Source organism: Hydra viridissima, unplaced genomic scaffold (genome assembly GCF_058129835.1).
Source record: "Hydra viridissima isolate aposymbiotic clone 2 unplaced genomic scaffold, HvirCarnegie_v1 scaffold_18, whole genome shotgun sequence".
NCBI classification, from domain to species: Eukaryota; Metazoa; Cnidaria; class Hydrozoa; order Anthoathecata; family Hydridae; genus Hydra; species Hydra viridissima.
The window spans coordinates 2356066-2374120 of record NW_028324317.1 but is presented as its reverse complement, the minus strand read 5'-3'; the positions used below and the strand labels follow the sequence as shown (position 1 = coordinate 2374120).

At 31.5% G+C, this 18055-nt stretch overlaps 1 pseudogene; it reads right to left on the bottom strand.

The window, feature by feature from the left end:
• Positions 1–816: 816 nt before the first annotated feature.
• On the bottom strand, positions 817–16503 carry LOC149876828 (uncharacterized; annotated as a pseudogene).
• Between the last annotated feature and the right edge of the window lie 1552 nt (positions 16504–18055).

Sequence of the window (18055 nt, the reverse complement as noted above, 5' to 3'; positions counted from 1 at the left end):
GGAAAAATGCCTTGTGGTTGGATTTTAAGAACAATTTTTGGAATTTTTTGGAAAAAAATTTGGAAAAGAAGTATGGCTTGTTATTTCTTCTTCATAATAATAAATTTATTATAATATTTTTAAAAATCAATTTAAAAAATTTTTTTTTCTTCTTCGTGTTGTTAAAGAAGATTTATGAAAGGTTTTCGCAGCTAACACAAAACGTTCAAGAAACGTTCGTAGAACGTTTCCAACGTTCGTAGAACGTACTTGAACGTTTTGTGTTAGCTGGATTGTTATTAGTACACAATTTTCTTTTAAAAGATCGAAGTCTTTGTGAAAATGAGTAATGGCTACAAAGCGTATACAGTTCATAGCCAATAAATTTTGTCAAATCTTCAGCAAACATATAAGGTGATGATATAAACAAATTAGATGATTTATAGAGTGAACAGAAAAGAAAAAAGTCATTGAAAAAATCTTTCTGTTTTTTACATTTGATTTTGTTGCGTTCTCGAAAAGTAAGAGCAATAACAAAAAAACCCAACTTTCAATTAAAATGACGTAATGGACTCAAAAGAAAAAAAAAAATTTCTAACTTGGGCAAATTGTTCACAGAAAGAAAACTACTAAGGCAGTAAACAAAAAAGTCACAAAACAAGTTTCTCCACGAAATATTTTACCTGGATAAAAAATCAAAATATTGAAACCTAAGCAATGAGAAAAAAAAGATTTTCTTAGTGAAACTGTGAAAAATTTATGAAAAAATTCCCAATTATGATGTAAAAATGCGAGATCAAATGTAGGGATAAAACTGAACATTTATTAATTCTTAACTTATGAGTTTCTTAAGCTATATACTGCTTCGAACTCAGATCGTGTATGAACTAGAAGAGTTGGTTAATTGCTTTTGTTAACAAGATTTGTTGAAACCATTTTGTTGATCGCATCAATAATTTTGTCGTTCAACCATTTGTCTGAAGTCAGGATCTGTTTATCTCCAATTGTTAGATTGTACTTTGAAATCCAGAGTTCTGATTTTAAAACGTTTTTTTGATAATCGATTTTTTCGACTGAATTTTTCAATGCTATAACTTCATCAATATTCTGACCGGAGGTTGCAGGTTTAATTGACATGGCGTACTCCTGTGGTTCATTCCATCTTTTTAGGTTGATAGCGTTAACTTGTTTCAATATTCTTTTTTTATCTTGCAACCGATAAACTCCTTTGTTTAAAAGATCTATCATTGTGTACGGGCCGTGGAATCTTTGAGCTAACTTATTGCCCATTTGTGTGTCCTTGCGTCTATTGCATTTCAAAACTTTGTTGCTAACTGCAAATGATTGAGCTAAATGTTGAATATCGTAGCGTTTCTTCTGCATATTTTGTGCCATTGTGATGTTCTTACTAGCTGCGTTTCTTTTCGCGCCAATTTCTTCAGGGAGCTCAGCCATTCGTAATTCTTGTTTGGCTTCGTCAATTTGGTATCCCTCAGAAAAATCTCTTTTGTCCGGTTTTCCAAATCGATTGGAACCTGAGCTTTAACTCCATACATAATCTCAAAGGGAGAGTGTTTTGTAGCAACTTGTTTATTTATTCAATATGCAAAGTCCAGAAGTTCATCCCAGATGTTTGCTTCGTTGTTAAGAAGCTTCATTATATAACTGTAATCTATGTTAGGTTGAACCTATTGTGCAAAATAAATAAAAAGTTATAGTTAGTAACTGCTGTATTTAAAACTATTAAATAATGCCCTTTTGTCATACAAAAAACAAATTTAAAAGTTATTATAAAAACTATACAAAAATAAAAAAAGAGTATAACCATTTATCACCTTTCTATCAGTCCATTAGTCTGGAGATGATATGCTGACGTTTTTGCGGATTCTATGTCTAATTTGAATAAAAGATCTTCCACGAGCTTGTTACAAAACTCGCGTCCTTGGTCGTGAAGTATAATGTGGCAAGCCCCAAATCTGAATACCCGACGAAGAATGAAACGATGAATAGAATCAGGTATACTGTTTCTACAACAATATACTTCTTTCCGTTCTTAGTTTCTTTCAACGGACCAATTAGATCTATTCTCCAACGGTGAAAAATGTCATGAACTGGGATTGGATGGAGCGTCGCAGGTGATGGTTTGTTGTTAGGATTCGCACGTTGACATTCAGGGCAGGTTTAGGATCCGACAAATTCGCGTATGTCTGAAGTTTTTTTTACTAAGCATAACAAAATACTCATACAGATTTGAATAACTAGCTCATAAATAGTTCAAAAAAAATCGAAAACTAACGAGCCTTTGCTTTTTAAAACATTTAAAAACGTTCTAAAATTGCACGAAGTTATTTTGTTAATAATGAATAATAATTTTAGTTATTGTTATCAATTTGTTTAAAGAAACCGAGTTTAATTTTATCTGACGATCATTTTTTTTTTTTTTATTGATGCGTTTGATTCAATTGAAACTTTGTTTTTTATGTAGGTTAATTTAGCATTTAAAGAGATATTTATTCAGATTTGGTATTTAATTAGATCATTCTTTACCATTTTATTCTGCAATCATATCAATTTGTATATTTAAGTAAATATTTAGGGGGAACAAATGTCACGGAGGAAATTTTATTTCGCAGATGGAGGAAAAAATTATACAAGAGGGGAAATATTATTTCGAAATAAATTTACCCCCGGAAAGTATATTACGGCCGGGGGGATGTTTTATAATGGGGAATATTTATTTCGTGACACCGGCACAAGTGCATTTTAGACGTCTTAAAAAATTCTGAATTTGGTCTCCGCAAAAAACTTCTTATTCAAATGCGTTTTAAAAACGAAATTGAGACGCCTATACTCTATATGGCTGTGTCACATTAATATCTAATTTTAAAGAAGACCTCAATGCGCATTGCTATTTTTTGATTTATTCTTATTTTGCAAATAACTATTTTTTCAGCGGGTTTTTAATTTGTTCGTGGTATTAACAGTATGTTAATTGCAAAAATGAGTTTAGCGATTTATTTAAAGAATAATGAAAAAGGAAACAATGAGAGTAATTTGATTTTGAGTAGCAAAAAGAGTAACACCAGTGCCAAACCGAGTATACATCATAATTATAACTTACAAAACCTTCGGGCAATTAACGCATTAACTAGATTAACGTACCGATATTTAAGAAATTTTAGTTCGAATAACGGGGAACAAGTGCTTTCTTAGAAGTGCTGGTTTAACTTTGCGAACGTTTCGTTTTAACTTGAACTTATAAAGTTTTTAAAGAAATTTGATTTTTTTCAACAAAAATACGTTCAAGTAAATTTTATAGCTAATGAAAGAGAATTTTCTGTTACTTAACTAAAATTCCTCCCGCAGGTCTCGAAATATTCCTTTTCTCTTCCCGGTTTATTAGGAGTTTTTTTTTAATCGTGGGTTTCAGTCTGCCTTGCGGATGCTAATTAAAATAAGAATTAAAGCAATTTTTAAACTTAACGTGCTAAATAGTGATCAGCAGAAATTCATTTTTTTAACTAGATGTTAAGCTTGAGAATTAATTTAAACAAGATATGGTTTTGTTGAAAACAAATTAACTTTCTTGTTTAAGTTAATTTTAAATAAATATTCACACCTTGTAATGTATTTTATGGTAATTGTTTTTCTTAACATTGTTATGACCCAAATAGACAATTTTGAAACTGTTGAAGATGAGTTGGCTCCTGCAACTTAAATTCTATCAGGAGACAATGAAAAAACCCATCTTTTTCGCACATTGTCAAAAATTATCATGCAAAACTTTATCTCAAACAGGGCAAATGCACATTCATCTTTCAAAATGAATGAAAAGATAAATAATTTTTGTATTGTCAATCAATCTTGGGTTTTGGAAAAATTATGAAAAAAATGTAAATACTAGAATCAAGTTAGCATTGACTAAGGCGGCAAAAAATTACCAAAAACCACCTCCAACATCAACGGATGTTGAAAGACTGTATTCTACAGCTGGAGATTCTCTCAAACAAAATAAGACTCCTTTGAGAAAATTTGGAAAAACTTCTTTTTTGTCGAGAAAATCTTCCAGTTGTTGGATTTCGTTTTTAATTATTTTTCTTATTTGATGTTTTGTTTATTTTTGAGCTAACTTTAAAGAGAAAAATTATTGAATTTCGTTCCTGTTTCGGTTCCTGTTCTGGTTTGAATTTATTTTTGGATCCGGTTCCGGTTAATAATAATAAAAAAAATTTTTTCGGCTCTGTTCCGGTTCTGCGCAAATTCCAGTTCCGGTCGATCACTAGTGCTAAAGGTATGCTTTACGTGTTTTTTTTTGTTTCCATCTTTAGTAACGAAAAGTTGTCCAGATGTTGTATTTGAAAACTATTAACAAACTGCTTTTATTTTTTATAATAAAGTACGTTATGAGAATTCGACAACATTTAACTACTATCTCGCCAATATGCTTTAGTCTGATTCTTACTTTCTTGCCGAGAATATCTTTTAAAATTTTTATCAATTAAGTTTTAAAAAGTTCTATTATCAATTATACACTCTAACGATCTTTAAATTAACCAAAGTTGTTCATATATTAAAAAATAAACATTTAAAACATTCTTTTTGTTCTTTAAGTTAACCTCTCAAGAAAATTTTTATTTTTGAGTTCCATTTAACATTTGAGCCTTTCTTGTTTCATTCTTGATCTATTTGGGTTTTTTGTACGTTTCAACTGAGAAAAAGAACGTTCAGTTGAACAGTTAGTAACCATTAATGTTAAAAATATGCGGAAGGCAATTTCAACATGCCTATCATATAGAAAGTTAGTTTTTCTATCTTTTTATCTATACTTTCTGTGCGCATCGAACGAACCACACATTACAATTCCTATCTTGGATTGTGTAAATTAAACCATTTTTAATTTGTTAAAAATATTTTTGCAAAAAACTTTGAAGAACTTCATTGATAACATTCGATGAAAGTCGGTCTTTTTAAATAGAGTTTTGATTAATTTCAAAGTCAAAGGCGAATATCAAATCTCTGATATCTCAGTTTCAATCTAAAAAAATGTTTTAACATGTTATAATAATTTCATAAAAATCTAGTTTCTTCAAAGTTGAAAATATTTACAATGAAAAATCTGACAAATAATAAAACTCAGAGGGCGTTGTTTCATATAGAATTTCTACACAAATTCCGTTTAAAAAACTTAGAATAAATGTTCGAAATCAGCAATAATGTTTACTGATATTTATCTCTTGATTTATTTATCTCTTACTGGTATCGCATTTATCTCTTGATTTATTTATCTCTTACTGGTATCGCATTTATCTCTTGATTTATTTATCTCTTACTGGTATCGCATTTATCTCTTGATTTATTTATCTCTTACTGGTATCGCATTTATCTCTTGATTTATTTATCTCTTACTGGTATCGCATTTATCTCTTGGTTGTTTTTATTTGCTTTTCTTTTCAGTAGTGGTGTAAAAGTTGATAAATGTTTTCTGTATAAATCTTTCCAAAATCATAATAATTTCATTAAAGATTTTACACAACTATAAACGAAGTCGAAGCTGTTAACGAAATATTAATTCCGTTCCCGATTGTCTGAAAACGTTTCTTTACATTTGACTGCCTTCTGGACGATTTCTATGCTGTGATAATTTTTCATTGAGTTGGTGATTTTTCGTATTCAAAATACAAAAGTAGTATTTTTAGAGTGCATTTTATGGTGGTACTACACTATTAACAAATAGTAAAAAAAATGATAACTTCGATGTCTTATTTTGAAAAAATTTTGAACCTCTCTAGATTACAAGTACTTGCAACTTTTTCTTTTATCAATCAATAGTAAGTACCCATTTTATTTTTCTACGCCGCGAAAGAATTTTCCAATCTCTAGCAACGGCCTTAGCAACCGTGTTGTTATTTGCATTTTAGCCCAATTGTAACGCCTACTATTTTAATTTTACTGCACAAAAAAATCTCTTGATTTATATTATAGAATAGACAGGTAGAAAAACAAAAAGTTTTTTTTCTTTTGGTCAGAATGCAACATTTTCAATGAGGATTACACGTCTTTATCGGTCTATTTACTCGTATTCAAAATAATCCCAGAAAAGCTTAAAAAATTTAGTTATAATGGAAATGAAAGACTTATACCTTTAAGAAAGTTCGTTGTACCCAACAGCCCGCTCCTTAAAATAAAAAACCCAGCTTGGTGTAGCTGACCTTAAATTCACGAGAAAAAGAAAAATTTCCAGATTATTTACGAAAAAAGCCACATAATATTGCTTCCATGATTCACCGAATGAACTCGACTTGAGTTTTAAAGCTTTTGATCTTATAATCAGCTTTAAGAAAAAAAGATTTGAGCAACCTGATTATGAGATTTATGTCGACCTTCAGAAAGAACTTTCTCAGGTCTATAAAAAGGGAAATCTAGGAAAAGTCCCCAACAATTTTTTGCTGTTTTTATAAAAAAGACGTTAACCAATTTTAGCTAAAGCATAAATTGTCCTTCTCTCAAACATGAAAACCTCACTTGGTTCGACAACAAAAAGTTCATCCAAGATCTCATCTCAAGTTCTTGGATCATTGCAATAGAGCTTTGCTTACCGAAGTTGTAAAGAATGCAAAGCAAATTCTTTCCATGCCAGTTGCAAATGCTCTTAAAGAAAGGTCTTTTTCCGCTTTGAAAAGAAAAAGGTCTTTCTCAAGCTCTGTATGTTTTTAGTTTTGAAACGATTTAAAACCTATCTTCAAAAAAGGTTTAATAACTTACTGGTACTTCATACAAGAAAGCAGTTGATAAACTTCATTTGGCCATGATTACAAATGAATTTTTTATCAAATGTGAAAATTAATACTGACAATTTCGGTTATTTCACTTAAATTATTTGTAAAGATAAATAATACTTAAGGTGGTTATTTTTTTTTTGCGTTTTAACTCTCTGCTAAATCATTTTTACATTTTAAATAAGATATACGGTGTTTGATAGTCATTAAAGATATCATGATTTTAGTCTGAATTCTGCGTAACTTTTTTTTTAATAACTTGTAACAGGGTGTTTTAGCGATTCAACAATTTTCTCATCACTTGCAAACAAACTTAAAACCCCTAAGCTCCCCCCCCCCCCCCTCCCTTTTTCGTCCATTGGTAGAAACTGCAAATACTTAGTTCAATAATTCAGAGTTAAAAATAAAAGAAAAATATCCTAAAAATATGTTTAATATAGGCATTTTTTCTTAACAATATTATTCATGGTTGAAGTACTAAAAATGTTTCGCAGAGCTCCAAGCTTTTACGTTTTAACTCGGCGGCTTAAAATTTGGTTAATTCGTAACTAGAGGCTTTTTTTGTTTTTAAATACTCTTTTTTGAGTAAAACATGTGAAATGTTATTGCAAAAACTGTTTCTGTCTTGTATATTAAACAGAACCTTAAAGTTATGAAAAGAACTATAAATATGATTCTGCATTCGACGTCGTGCAAATACAAAAATCAACACTGATTTCTGTTATATTCAGGTACAGATTTTATTTGCTCATTAGGATTTTGAATGGTCATAGTTGCCTGGATGCAATTGTAAAGTTTAAATTTTTTATTATTAAACTTTGGAAACATAGTTACAAGAATTTTGTAAACTTAGTAATATTATTCAGTTATACACCTATAACTTATGTTTCCTGTGGCCATTAAGTATAATTTCTGTTGTTTGATGTTTGGCTTTAGACTAAATATGAATGTATTTTGCACTCTTTACAAGGAAAGTAAACTTTTCTTAAATATTCCATTAAATCATAAAATCAACTAAAGAAGTTCCTATAGCTGACATTTGATTAAAACACTTGAAAGTTTATTTGATAAAAATCAATAAATATTTTATTCGATATTCAAGAAAATTAGAGTTGTGCTCGCTCAATTGAGTTTTATGCAAGAGAGTGATTTGGAAAGGGTAGATCTGAATTTAATGTGCCTGTATCAATTACAATTCTTTTATCTGGCGCATACTGATCACTAATAATCACCATGTAGGCAAACTTCGGCTTTTTTGAACATGATAAATCGACAAGCTCCATCTGTAGCCATCAAAACATCAAATTAGAAAAAACCTTAATGACAAAAACATTAAAAAATTCTCTGTTAAGTTTAAAATTATACCAGATGAAAGATTGATCAACCTGAGTTGGTGCCCTTATATAAGACTGGTTTGACGGCTTTGAAATAATAAAATGATAAAGCGATGTTGTTTTAAAATGATAAAATATTAAAGAAAATCTTACAAAAAACAAATAAATGACACTTTTGCCTTAATAAGATGACGGTCGAGTATGCCAATTCCAAGTATGTATAAATGCTTTGGTTGGATTTTTTAGTTTTCTTCATACCATTTTTTTTTACACTTTCTCCAACATACATACCTATTTGTTCTCGCTTCTCCATATGCCTGCGCAATTCACGAGTCTTATATACTTCCCAGTTCAATGGTTACATAAAGTCACCCAATCTAGTTATAATTGTAATGAGTAAATTAGAGAGCAAAATGCGGTATAAGTTGGTTCAAAATCCAAACAGTCGCCAATTTCAGTTAATTAACGTTTCCTACCCGCCCGTAGTATATTGTAGGCCGAAGAGGGTTGTAATACTTTTAACGCATCTGTCTGTAATAAGAAAATAGACTAGTCGAATGTAACTACAATGGTATCAATAGAACATAAACAAATAATTGCGCTGCTTAGTCTCAAACCATAGGAGTTAACATTTATCCCCTTGGTCTGGATTAACTGCAACCTGTTCTTAATATATAACACGAAAAGAATAAAAAAGAAGAAGTAAAAATATTTAACGGAAGAAAATGAAAATATGAAAAAATAAAAAAAAAATACTAGTTTGATTTAAGTGACAATCACTTAAACAGTTGTTTTTTATTTAATAAATAAAGTAGAATAATATAAACAAAAACTGTTTTGCTTAATTTTTCTAGTATAAAAAAAGAGCAGTTCCTTTTTTTTTAAACGTAACAAATTCATTTTAAAGCCACCTAGTAGCTCATTCAAAAAACCGGAGAAAAAAATTCCAAAATTGCTTCGCACATGTAAATACTTTAAATTTATTCAAATAATTAATTTTTTTTATCAAGATATATTTTTCTCAAGAAATGTTGTTAATTGTGGTAAAATATTCGTGAAATTAAAAAATGAAGAATTATAAATAACTGAAGCTAAATACTTATTTCTATATTTCAGAGATTCTTCTCGTAAAAATTTTTTTAGATGTAATTTTGATTAAATATGCTAAAATAATATCACAATTAAATAAATATAAGACAAGAGTCGCGAGATTTAGTTTCGTCCCATACTTATAATTTTTTTTTGTTATATAACTTTCTCGAAGAAAAAAACCCAACTCCATGCGCTTTTCAATTTTAGTTTTAACTTATTGATGCGTTGAAGCTTTTTTTTTTTCAAATTCAGTTTTGAAACATTGATTTTTTTTCGTGTTATACCATCTCTTTTTATGCATTTGAAAAAATTAATGAATTTTGTTTCTTATGTGAAAATTTTGTAGTTGGTTGGGTAGCTTTCCGTATTTTCATTTTTAAAAAACACTTACGTGTAATTTTATATATTGATAGCTTGGTGCTCGATTGAATTCTATACTCGTAATAGCTTGTAAAGTTGTGTTGATGAAAGGCGTTCATTAATCAAAGATTACACGCGTTATGTTAGTATCACCAAAGTTTAATGCGTTTAGATGTCAACACATTATGAAATGTCACGTACATTTGAAACTAATTGTCAGTTAGAGAAGGTCTTGCCAATATTGATAATTAAAATGTTACTAGCGCAGCATAAACCGACATAAACTGACTCATTCGATAGAGATTAATCAGAAGCTAGAGTTGCGTTACTGGGTAATCCACGTTAGTATCACTTGTTTAATTTGTTTATGCCCTTGCACCACGATTTGCTTCTATTTCAAAAGCCTCCTATAAAATGTTTTACTCTCCGTATAGAAATTAAAAGAAAAGTTCTCCTCGTCCTTTTTCCTGCTTGCATCAGTAGTACTTTCATTTTTTGCTTCTATCAATACTCTGCAAATTTATTACGTAATCGTAGTGTAAAAATATGTGGGAAGAGTAGGCAGGTATTTGTTTAAAGATTAAATTGTAGTTTGAAGCCAAAATAAAAGTACCAAAAAGTAAAAACTATCAGAAAAAATTGATATCTCTTTAGCACAAAATGGAGAGATACATTCTGACCAATTAATATAAAATATCATCACCTACTTCCCATACATTAAAGTTTATTCTTACCTTAGACTTACTGGCTCTAGAATGACTCCCTAGGCCTTTCCTCCTGTCCTCCCCTTAACATATACTTCACTCTCTCGTCAAGTGTCCCCCTTTCCCTTGACCATATCACTAGTATATTTTACTTAAATGTTAGGAAAAAGAAATAATAAAAGCGCTTCTTTAAGTCTACTCAAAATATCTTGACTCTCCCTCCCCCGTCATATGAGAGGGAAAGTTTGTTTTCATCTAAAACATACTTTTTGATCAGATTGCTCCTTTCTAAAAATAATTTAGGAAAGGGAAGGACACAATGTATGCAACTTAATTAAGAACTACATACACTTACTGCTCAACGCTAATTTAAATGCGCTACAGGAAAGTTAGCTTGTAGGACATGATGAACTCTTATTAGCAACTTTAAAATTTAGGTTAACCACAAGATAAAATACAACCCACTAAAGACAGTAATCAGAAAAATAAATAAACCCTTTTCAAAAATGTATTTCTTACCATTTCTTACCATTTCTTAAACAATGGTATAATGTTGGAAGATCTCCTCTGTTTCGGCCAGTAACTATTTTTTAACACTATAACTTTTAAAAACAATAACTCGATACAATAACTTTTTAATATAATAGGATTTGTTAAGTCAGCTTCACCTGTTTTTGAAATATCCAATGCGCCTAATCTTTTGGCTAGTTCATCAAAACTTACTTGAAATACATTTTTCGAGAAGTATTTGTATTTTGAGCATTCAAAATATCCTGCAAGGCCCGTGAGGTTGTCTGACAGACAAAATATTTTAAAAGTTATCTTTGTTGAAAGCCAGCAGTACTTATATCGTACTGTACATATGGTATACTGAATTAATAATTTTTTTTTCATAGCAGGGTAAAAACATTAAAGGACATAAATCACTGTTTGAGAAAAAGTATTTTGAAAGTACTTTGAAATACATTTCAAAAAAATTTGTACTTGTATTTAAAATATATTTTGAAAAATGTATTTTGTAAGTATTTAATGTAACTTTTTAGCAAAGCATTTGCATTGAATTTGAAATACTTTTTAAAAGCATATTCCTCAAGTCTGATATATAGAAACAGATAAGAAAATAAGATAGGCAAAAACTCTGTTATCAAATTTCAATAAACGTAGAACATTCTCATTTTGGAATATAATGTTTAGTGATTTTTATTTTGATAAAGTAGTGCAGAATAAAAAAGTGTATATGATTCCCGTTACCCATGGGGGTAAAAGCAAGAGGCTAGAGAATCTCCCTGCTGACCTGTAAAAAATACCTTGTAACTGTGATTGTGATATGATACTTTCATTTGACGATATTGAGGATGGATACTATTATAGTGTTAGTAATCACTTACCAAGCTAATTTTCATCAATATTCTGTCTTTTACTGGAGTGTTGCTGTCTTTTCTAGAGTATTTGTTAATATGGAGCTTTAACCCAACTCTCTTCCTCTCATACAATATTTTCTCAGAAGTGCTTTGTGGTAGGATTTAGTTTCTGGACTAAAAAATTTAAACGAGGCTTCTAAGGAATCAATTTGCTGTGTTTTTTCTTATAGTTATTGATTGCTATCTGGTTGTTGAATTGCAGATTTATTATTTGGTAGAGGTCTCTAACTTACATTAGATGAGAAATCACTTTCCCAAATAATTCTCAGTTAAGTGGATAAATCTCAAACTTTTTTACACTAACTGCAAACATCTTTTATGGTAAATAATAAACAATATGCTGCGCATGCTAGCTGAGATAAATTATATTATAATAATTCTCCTTCGGTAAGAAGCCAACTATTCATTTTGAACCAGCCTAAAATAAAATTTAAATGGCCCAAACACTAAAACATCTATAAGCTGCAATCTATGACGGTAGTGTGACGTAAATGATAATAAAATCAAGGATTTTTTTTGCGTATCTATTTGTTTAGAAAAAAATATGGCTTTCATGAATGACCATTGACAAGAGCATAGGATTATCTAAAGATGGTTTATTATGAGAAACAAAGTGCTTTATTGCAACTATAAAGTTTTCACCTTCCAACCACTTTTGGTATACAAACTTAATCTGCCTGTTTGGTGCTCCATTTATCAGGAAATCCTAATTGATTTTTCTTGGGAGTTTAAATACAGGTGGAATTGCATTGTTTACTGCTTTTACAAAAGCTCTCATTGTCACCAATGATCCTCTTTCAGCTGGAACAGCTTGACAAACTTGTTTTTTTCCAAATGCTAAGACATTCTTCGGAGGGTCTGTAACTGTTTTTAATCCTTTCTCATCTGCATTAAAAATTCATTCAGATATAAGCTTATACTTTACTTTGAAACTGTATACTTTTTAAAGGCAGTAGCACAAGCAATGCTAGCTTTTTCTGGTTTTCTTTGTGATAATTCTGAAAGCCGTTTTAAAAACCTGTCTATAATTGCTTTCTTGCCCTTCTATTTAGGTGTCATAATTCAAGAACATTTTTTGATTAATTAAACGCCATATTTGTAAGCTTGTTGCCTAGTTTGTACTTCAGTTAGACCACAGTACATATTTGAAGAAATACTAAAATATAATGCAATATCAATTACGTCAGAAGCAAAAAATATATTTCTTTTTTCGCTATTGTTAATGTTTTTAAAGTTTTCTGACAGCTTTTGACATTTTAACATTTTTAAAGCTCTTCCTACAGTAAATTTTGATAAACAATATTTGTTAGATGCTTCTCGAATGGACGTACCTTTCAGAACACTGTTGACTGCATTTTAAACATCTAAAGAATTTTTTCTCACTAATTTTAGTTTAGTCTTCATCTGAAAAAAATTACTTTTTAGTTAGATATGCCTAATAAAAAAAATTTACAGGACACAGCTTATGAGATACACACCTACAAATATTAGAAACACAAAACTACAAAGTAAATCGCTAAAATAAATATATGCAATTATATAACTATATAACATAATTACACAACTTCAAGTATAACTAGGAGTAAATCAAATACACAAGTTAAAATGAAAGTAGAAAAAGTCATTTTATATAGTGAAAAATGAAAGTTGAGAAAGATTTTTTATAGAGTGCAATTATTATAATGAATACACAAATCACTGAAAAATAACCAATATAAAACGCAGTTAACATTGTAAAAGCCTCTATTCCTTGACTTTAAAGAACATTAAAAAGATTTTCCTTGTATATACAGGGTGTGACACCTAAATAACTCAACTTGCCATTAATACTTGCCAAAAAAGAAAAGAGAACAACTCTTAAATTAGGCTAACTTTTGTTTTTCAACTAAAACGGCTGGAATTTAAAAACTATCTTCAAAAAATCAACAAAAAAAGATTGCGTGAAATTTGTAACAAAGACTGAGCTCTTACGGTTGCAAAGCTAGAAGAATATACAAAATCGATAACGTTTATGTTTTTTGTGACTTTCGTTTTTAATAAGAGCGAAAAACAAAAAGAAACCAAAACAATTAAGTTCCAATTTCAAATTTGATTCAATTGGTCGATTGGATTTAAAGTATATTATTGATTTGCTCGCACGTGGACACTATTCATGAAGAATTTAAAAATTCAAAGCTCACTAAGAAAACGAATCATAATGAAATACAAAATTTCTAACATATAAGATCCACATGAAAATGAAAAAATCACAAAAAGAACCAAACTAACAAATAAAGCCATTATTAGCCATTAGGATACCCAATACAATCAAAAGAGTTTTGTCAAACACGAACAAATTAATCATTTGAAGCTTTTAGCGTATGCATGAGTATCACAAAGACTATCTTCAGCATCTTTGTTTTCATAATAAAACAGCATTAAATCACCATTAAATAAAATACTAGCCATGAAACAAACTTAAACTATGAACTGTTTCTTTAGAAAGGGGATAGTTATAAGAAAAACCCTCATTGGTTTAGGGAATTATTTTAAGGTAAGTGAAGAAATTCATAAAAGCAACAAAAATATTTCAGCTTCTTAAAAATGAGATAATACAGCAATATATTTTTGCGAGTTAAAATACTAGAAAAAGCCAAAAAAAAAAAAAGAATATAGAAATCCATAGTTTTGCACACAGTTTTGCAAACAGTTCATGAACATTTGTAATAAGTAAGATGTAAACACAAGATATTTTGAAAATAAATAAAAGCGCATTAAACTTTCCATAGCAACTAGTTTGGAAACCCATGATAATGGTTACTAATATTTGGCTACTGCATATTTAAAAATTATGCTTTTAAAGTGAAAGCCACGAAGAAGTTTGACGGCAACTTAAGATACACTTTTTTTAAGACTTTCGTAACCTTTTATTTGTATGTCAAATTTTATTTGTGTTTCAAATTATTTGCTATATGTTTAAATGTTTCAAATTATTTTGTCTTTTAAAATTTTTTTTTTTTTTTTTAAATTATTTTAGTTTTTTTTTTCATCTCGCTCGATTTTCGTGCAAACTTTTTTTAATAGGTGCACCCTTTCTTTTTTCCTCAACAAGCAATTATCTTCGATTATAACAAATATTTTCTTCACTTGATTTTAGATAATGAAGAGTATTGAGTACAATGTGTAGTACTTTCTATGTGCACATTGTTCTACAACTCGTCATTATATAAAATCTACAAAAAATGCGACAAACCCTCAAATACTTTAAATTAGTCATTGACAAGTTTTTCAACAAAAAAGATTTAGAAAGAAAATTTGAAAAGAAGTGCTAAAACGTATGACGATGAATTTTTTTGTATGGCAAAAAAAAGGAAAATTTTTTTAGAAATTTAGAGCTAATTAGCTTTATTCAACTGACTTTTTTTTTTTTTTTTTTTTTAATATTTGCTTACCGTTGAGATATTCGGCGGCCATTGTTAAAGAAACACAGCATATTTTTAAAAAAAGGAGTAAACAGCAAAAACAAAGAAAAAAAAAAAAGAAAAAAAGAGGGATTAACAATATGGTTAAACTGGGATTTGGCCAGCAGCCATATTATGGCGAAATACTCACCAGCTCTCCGATTATGCACAAGTCTGCGCTCGTCGGATTGCCAAGACCATGATTGTAGTCCTAACCCTACGGGAGGACTAGTTCTTTCCCAATTGAACTCAACCATGATTGTTTTTCTCCCCCCCCCCCCCCCAAGGGAATGCCAAATTCTTTTCCGATTTTGCTTAGACTCCCGATATCAGCATGGGAATTCCAGGGATCCAAATATTTGGATTTAGGTAGGAGAACACCCAATTGCCAGAGGATCCTCCTGATGGGGTACTACAAGTAAAACCTGTATAGTGCCCTCAAGAAATTATTGCTGCAGTAGAGCATAGCCATCGATGCCCCACACCCTGCTGTAGCCATTCACATTGCGAAGTTCATCACGATAAGGTAGAGTTTATTGTTCAGTTTGTCGCGCCAATTATCCGGAAGGTAAGGAATGGGGAAATAATAGGTCTATAGCTCGTTCTTATATATTGTGTGGAAGGAGAACCCAGGATTCACGTAGATTTGTAGAGATTCTATGTCTTCGATGGTTATATGGGAACGGGAAATTTCCTTAGAAAGCAAGGGGTTTGTCATTTGTGAATTTCACATTGTCTTTTCCCGATATCACGCTAGGCGTGGGACTCGCTGGGGTGTAGACAAATTTTTCATTAAATTTAGGGCTATAATTGTAGCACTTCATACCAATATAAGTACCATCACTCCTGTTTGCTTGTATGTCAGTCCCGGTGTTCTTATACAGCCTTCCATCGGTACAAACTTTGACGGGTCCCAGCCAATCAGGAAAATCTGTATCTTCCATAACTAGAATTATCTAGTCCTTCTTTTTTCTAACTGCTCTTGATCTGACACGACATCGGTTATATTTATCTGCTGCTGTGATCATAAGTTCTGCGCCAGCCACGAGAGCAAGCCAGAGATTCTCGGTGAGGAAGCCCACAACTTTTGCTGAGACTCGGAAGATCCAGGTGATAATAAAGCCGAGGATGCTAGGTAGTGCGTCGACAGCCTTCCCCGCGAGCCAGCGGGACGCGTCTCTAAGTCTGTCCATGACTCCTCTTTCTTTTGGTTCAGGCCCTGGAGCCTTGGGACAAGTCTCAGATGGTCTAACTGCTGGAGCGGCTAGTAGAACTCTACATAGAATAGTAACTAACTAACCCATCGAAGTGGCGATAGCTGTCAGCACAGGGCCTCCTGAAATATCTTCTTTTTTTTTTTGACTTAATGTCAATGACTTACCTATTTCTTCTGACATTCTTTGGATGAGGTCGCGTATCTGTGTGAACTGACTTTTCAAGCCTCCCTAAATATCCTTTGTCCGAGCTTCTACATCAGCTTATTTTTTTGGGACTCTTCAAGATTCTTACTTTCCTGCTTGATATCGCCGAACATTTCTTCGACATCCTACTCCTCAACAATCTGTATTTTTCGCATAATTCTCTGTATTTCTTTTTCAGCTAAATCTTTTTTAATATTCTTATTATCTACAATCTGCCTTTTGTTCTTCAGCTTAATTAAGATTTTATCTATGGAATCAGTCTTAATCATCTCTGAGTGATCAGTTTTAATCATCTCTGAGTGATGCTAAATTCTTTCAAGACTGTTTGAGATTCTATCCGCACTCTCCTTCTTGCAGAGAGTTTAAGATGCCTTTTGGTAAATCTGGATATTTATCTAGGCCACTAATAGAACTTAAACTTTCCAACTTCGTATTTTTATAAGCGACAGGTATAAAACCTTTCTTCTCACTCAAAATATTTTTGTAATTGTGCCCAAATATCATTGAACCATTTTTCTTACCATTCTTACACTATCTTCTCTGGCCAGGGTTGTAGGAGGAAGTTCAGAAGGAACAGAGGGTAATTCAACATCAAGTTTGTGAATCTCCGTTTCACGAACTAATCCATCGAGCTCGTGTTCCGCCCAATCAGTTTCTTCAGTTATAAGTGAGGTTTCCTCACCCACATCAATAGGTATTCCCCTTCTCAAATTTTGAAATCTTAAATGAAATACAGCTAGCTTCATTTGAGAGTCGTGTTATTCTCCAAATATTGTACATCCCATTAGCCAAGATGACTTCTCTGCCCAGCATGTATGGTACACAGCTCGACCCAACGAGGGACGTACTAACGCGGCATGCTTTTTCAGGTGAGAGTTTGAAAACCACATCATCTTTGCCCGTTAGTTCGATAGTTTACCCTTCTGGCCATTCCTTGCTGATCCTATTCCCGAGCCTAAGTAAGGATATAGTTTTGGTGCCTGGTACCTTACGCTTGGTCTATGATGTTACTTTTACGAGGGGGACAGACCTTAACGCTCGATTCGTAAACAATCTCGGTCGTGCTATAGTAAAGAAAATGAATATCCGAATGCAGGGAGTGAAATAAACTGTGTCCAATCCTATGGGGACTACTGGTGTATGTGCTACCTATTTCTTTCTCCGTCTTAACGAACCTCTCCAGATCGCTTGATGCAGGGATGCGATGACCAAGCAGATCCAGGCAATCTAACCCTACTTAGTCTGGATCTTCATCAGCTGTCACCACAGGACCAAATTTGGGCGCCGCTAATGCATGTGGTAAAAAACCCTAGAAGTATTGCTCTCCCCTAGACTTTGAGATGGTTACAGGTAGGGGTCCTTTCCACCTCTCAAACTTTGGGGATCACCTGGAGTATGATACCGTGTTTATAAATCGATCTCAGGTTGCTATCTCAACGGACACAGGAGCAGCTGTGAACTACAGTCTCAATAATATAGTATTTGAGTTCGAGTCTGTCTCCTCCTTATTTGTAGCAGAAACAGTTTT